The following is a 6,000-nucleotide window of genomic DNA, read 5'->3' as shown; positions in this document are numbered from 1 at the left end:
ATGAAAAATCATCCAAGTCTTCCATCAGAATGTACGCTCTTCCCATAATCACTAGGAAGGAGCAGAAGCCGACTCACACTGTCATATCGACAAGAGCGAGGATCTCCTTCAAGACACGAGCACCGTCGCAGATCACTCCAAGTAGTAGACGCCACGGCGATCACCCCAAGAGGTGTGACGCCGTCGCGATCACTCCAAGTAGTAGACGCCACGGAGTCTCCTTCAAGAAACAGCACCGTCGCAGTCACTCCAAGTAGTAGACGCCACGGCGATCACCCCAAGAGTTGTGACGCGTCGTCGCAGTCACTCCAAGTAGTAGACGCCACGGGAGTCTCCTTCAAGAAACAGCCACCGTCGCAGTCACTCCAAGTAGTAGACGCCACGGCTAGATCACCCCAAGAGGTGTGACGCCGTCGTTAGATCACTCCAAGTAGTAGACGCCACGGGAGTCTCCTTCAAGAAACAGCCACCGTCGCAGTCACTCCAAGTAGTAGACGCCACGGCGATCACCCCAAGAGGTGTGACGCCGTCGCAGATCACTCCAAGTAGTAGACGCCACGGGAGTCTCCTTCAAGACATGGGCACCGTCGCAGTCACTCCAAGTAGTAGACGCCACGGCAGACACCCCAAGAGTTGTGGACGCGTCGATCACTCCAAGTAGTAGACGCCACAGCAGTCACCCCAAGAGGTGTGACGCCGTCGCAGATACTCCAAGTAGTAGACGCCACGGGAGTCTCCTTCAAGAAACAGCACCGTCGCAGATCACTCCAAGTAGTAGACGCCACGGCGATCACCCCAAGAGGTGTGACGCCGTCGCAGATCACTCCAAGTAGTAGACGCCACGGGAGTCTCCTTCAAGAAACAGCCACCGTCGCAGTCACTCCAAGTAGTAGACGCCACGGCGATCACCCCAAGAGGTGTGACGCCGTCGTAGATCACTCCAAGTAGTAGACGCCACGGGAGTCTCCTTCAAGAAACAGCACCGTCGCATCACTCCAAGTAGTAGACGCCACGGCAGATCACCCCAAGAGGTGTGACGCCGTCGCAGATCACTCCAAGTAGTAGACGCCACGGCAGACGCATAGCTCACACTCGTCGCATCGACAAGAGCGGCATGCACCCTAAGGAAGCGACACACTGCGACGGTTATAACCAGCCGCGGTTAATACTGTTGAAACGATCAAGATGCCTTGGAAGCGTTAACACAATTGAGACACGCACTCTAGATTGCCTCGGCCAAGCCGAGCGGGGGAACATAAGAGACTCAATTAATAACGGAAAGAGACAACCCGGACAAAGACGGAGACGCTAAAAGGACAGTCGAAGCTCGAATACTAGCACAAGGAAAAGAAGTGAAGTAAAAACGAACTCTTATTAAATATATTCAACGAATCACAAGAAATTACAAGGATAAGCCAAAAGACCAAAAATTACAAATGCTATCCCCCTATGTCCGTTGTTGCTCGCCATCGCAGCGGCGCGCAATGCACTTTCTCGATGAGTACCCGCTCGGCTCCTCCCTTAGCGGCCTCGGCCTTCGGCGGAAACCTCGGCTTTAGCCTCGGCAGCCCTCGGCCGCCTTTGCCCGCTTGGCTTCCTCTTGGGCCTCCTTAGCCTTCTCGGCCAGAGTCGCCTTCTCGGCGGCCGCCTCCTCTCTCGCCTTCGCCCTCACCGCCTCTTTAGCCTTCTCCGCCACGGCTTGCTCCTTGGCTTCGAGCTTGTCATCAAGCGACTTGTCATATCTCGTCCCCCACGGAAAGGAACCATCAAGAGGGAAGAGCTCCTCAATCACTTCCCTAGCAGCTCCTTCGGCTAAATCCCGGAATTCAGCACACATGTTAGGGAGCATGACGGTTTGGAGCATCTCAATGTCCTTATCCTTTTGCCTAATGACGGCATCTCTGATCCGAACCACCTCCGCCTGGGCCTTAAACAGGTCCCTGGATTCATTCCTCTCGCTTGAGGTAGAGGTCGGCGTGCCTCGAACGAGTGTACACTTCTCCAGCAGACTTAGCAGATTCAGGCTGCCGCAGCCTCGGCCTTGGCTCTCTCAAAGAAGGACCTCTTTCTCAACGTCCGCTCGAGTTTTCTTTCGCCCAAGAGCGCCCTCTCGGCCTCTCCCCTAAGCCTCTCGCTCATTGAGAAGATCTGCTTGGCCTTCGCGGCCACCCTCTTAGTGGCATTTAGCTCCAAGGTGGATTGAGCCACGACCTTCTCCCCGCTCTACGATACGAGCACCGGTAAGACTGTTCACCACCTCGCCGCTCTTTGATCGACTCCGTGCCTTCATCTATGAGCCGGGAGAAGGAAACCTTCCGGGATGAAGGGACAGTGGCGACATTTTTATCACGGCTGTGGCGGGGAAGGAAACATTCGGGATGAAGAGTTCACGGTGACGTGTTGATCACCAGCCCGCACAGAGCTCCCCTCCACCTGCTGCCCAACAGGAGCGGCGGACGACTGGGGCCGATCTACAAAATTTAAAGCGAGCATAAGTATCGACATACGCAGACATGCCGAAGCGCCTAAGGAACCGGCTAAATCTAAAGCCACAGAAAGAACAATACCGTGCTTGGCCCTCTTGGCCGAAACGCGCGTCTCCTCGTCGCCAGAGAATCAACGGTCGCGGTATAGGCCGTCTGTTTTCTTTTACGGACGAGGGGCGAGCCCTCCTCCTCGTCGGAGTCATCCCCGTTGGAGATACAAATGACCTCCACCGTCTCCTTCTGAACAGGGGGGATGGAAGGCGGGGCCGGTGTCGACGCCACCACCGCCGAGGACTTCGTTTTGCGCGTATGACGCGACACGTTACTAATAACCTTCGCCTGGGTCTCCACCGCACTCAAGCTTTTCAGCCGCTGCTCTATGAGATCAGTCGGCGACCTCCTGCGGTCATTGGGGAGAGCTTTGGGATGTAAGTTAGCAACGGTTTTATCTTTGTTCAGCCCCATTCTCCGGAGGATATCCTCAGACAGGTCCGGTCCAAAATGGCCTGCGAAGGAAACGAAGCAATAGTTAAGAAGAAGAAATAAATCAAAGTTTAAAGACACAACGAGAACAGTGATGGGCCTCACACCGACCCCACTCACCCTGCGCTAGGGCCGGTATGAGGCCGACATGGCAAAGCGGCTCATCCTGAAGAATGATCTGCGTTGGAGGAATCCACCTTTTCGGCAGCCCACCCTTGTCTACCTCAAAAAGCCGCATTGCCAACCTCTCGTCCTCCGAGAGAAGAACCCTGCCAGCATCCATTTTGAGTTTCTTCCGGAGACCCATCGTCATGCTCCGCCTTAGTCTCACACCGCAAGTTAACTTGATCTTTGAAAGGAGCAGGGAAGCGGATAGTCGTTCGGCACCTTAACGTACACCCCACCGACCCCGCCCACCCTTGCAAGAGGAAAGTTTGTCGTGATAATATAACCCTTCTCCGTGTGCACGCTGAACCACCGGCGCGCCAGAGAATGACGGTGGAGGTAGTGAAGTCGGCGAAATAAGTTCACCGTTGGGGCCTCCCCCTTGAAGAGACAAAGCCAGACAAACCCGATTATGGTCCTCATGGCCAACGGGTGCAATTGGGCAACGGCAACGTTCATGGCCTTAAGGATGGCCACAACGTACCCATTCAGCGGAAACCGGAGTCCAAACTCCAAATGTCGCATATATACGCCGGTGTGGCCCGGTGGAGGGCAACAGACAACTGACCCTCCTCGGGATAACGATTTCGTAGCCCTCACCGAAGAAGAAATGTTTCTCGAAAAATATCTCACCGAAACAGCGGGCTAACTTATGGGTCCAAACGGTCAAGACGGACTTTACAAGCAAGGCCGTGATCCATAACGTACTTCCTCACGTTGTTAGGGACGAGCCTCCTCAAAGATCGTCACCAAAATCTTTCTGCGTCATCATCGACATCGAATCATCCTCCCATTCCTCCCGGTCGAGGATCGACCTCGGGAGAAGGTGACCTACGGCCCGGCTTACTAGGCCGGCGTCGGAAGAAGACATGTTTACAATGAAATTACAAAATTAAAAATTGGAAAGTTTGTTTGTTTACCTTGAAGAAAACGCTCACGGAGTAACAACTCGGAAATTAGAAGAAGAAACCCTTGGAAGTTTAGAGAGAAGGAAATTTTGGAGAATGAAATTGGTGGCCAATTTTTTGGAGCAATTGCCCTATTTATAGGGAAAAGCCCATGAAGCAGGACCAATCAAAGCAAATGACCCATGAAGCGTCAACCAATCAGCGTGCAGACACGTGTCGGACATGCAACCACGGGATGTCAATCGTTGCAACAGTTGTGTCAATCAATGCAACAGTGACCAAACGTCTTCAACACGCCTATTCAAAACTCTCCGCCTATTCACCTTCCTCAACAAATTCCCATGCACCTTTTCTCCGCCGGCCACATGATCGACCAAGCTAGACACCGCCGGCCGGGGGCAATCAAAAATAACCGGCAGTCTCAACCCCGGTCTCGGCCAGCGTCCCTTTCTTTTCCACATCGGATGCCCAATACACATCCATGTGGAGGGGGGATATGGTACGGCCTAAGAAAGACTAGGCAGAGCGGAAGAAGGCCTAAGAAAGACTAGGCAGAGCGGAAGAAGCCGCCGCAGAAAAAGCCGATGAAGGAAAATTTTCTACAAACTACTTGCGCAGAATATACGCTCAGACGTACATCGAAGCCCATACCACGGCATAGACTACGCTGGGGGCAAATTGATGGGGCATATTCTGCACCGCTGACCAAGTCAACATATTGAGCAAGGTCAAAGATGTCCACAGCAAGTCAACGACCTAGACAGCCTAGCCAATGAAGCCCATCGGCCGGTCAGCCTGGGTCTCGGCATGACAACCTTCCAGCCGGGACACATACCCGCGTACTCACATCCAAGACCCCTCGGCGGTGAGTCAACAGGGCCCGCCGGCCTGCCACAGGTCCCTCGGCCGAGGGTAGCTCAGTCTTTCCACCTGCTAGCCACTTGGCCACTTGGCCACTACGTGACAAAAGGTGAAGTCTATAAATACTCCTCAACCTTCATTGAGGAAGGGATCCAATCGAGAAATACACAACTTAACCTAAATACACTATTCATCCGGAGAGGCCGAGAGGAACGAATAAGACCAAAGGAGAATCCAACTCAAGACATCATTCTACAAGCCACGGGTGGTAACGATACTTGCTCTGGAATTACACCCGGAACAATAATAATAATAATAATAATAATAATAATAATAATAATAATAATAATAATAATAATAATAATAATAATAATAATAATAATAAATAATAAATAATAATAATAATAATAATAATAATAATAATAATAATAATAATAATAATAATAATAATAATAATAATAATAATAATAATAATAATAATAATAATAATAATAATAATAATAATAATAATAATGCCAAATAATATAAAATGCTGAAAATAAATGCTAAGCTAGGATTCTAAAAACCCCGCCGTTTATTACAACTTAAATAATAATAATAAAAAAATAAATGACTAAGGCTATTCTTCCCTTTTCCCTTTGCCTTTGTCATCCTTGTCATACTTCTTGTCTCGACCACGAGCCGGGCGCTCTTGTGCTATCTCCGACCTAGTCACCAAAGGTCTCTCTCGCGGTCTAGCCTTGCCATTTCAATCCATCACCATGTCTACGGCAGAAGCGGTCTTCGGTTTCTTCGACGGATGAACGACTCGGAATCCGGCCTCTTCTTCCTCCTCAGTCAAGTACTTCTAGTTCTCCTTTGATACCTCGCAAATCTTGTAATCCACAAGCTTGTGTTTCCTCAATTTCTAACGCTCTTCGAGAGTACTAGCCTTCCTGCATTGCAAGTATGAGTTAGATACCCATAAGGAGCCAACAGGAACTGGTATGAACCACATGTTCCTCTGAGCCCACTTGATTGCCCATTCCCGACAAATCTTTGTAGTATGTGCCAATGTAGTTTGAGGGATGGTATCAAGCTTCAGAATCTTCTGTTTA

This window comes from Silene latifolia, chromosome 10 (assembly GCF_048544455.1).
Source record: "Silene latifolia isolate original U9 population chromosome 10, ASM4854445v1, whole genome shotgun sequence".
Taxonomy (NCBI): Eukaryota; Viridiplantae; Streptophyta; class Magnoliopsida; order Caryophyllales; family Caryophyllaceae; genus Silene; species Silene latifolia.
This window is presented reverse-complemented; position numbering follows the sequence as displayed.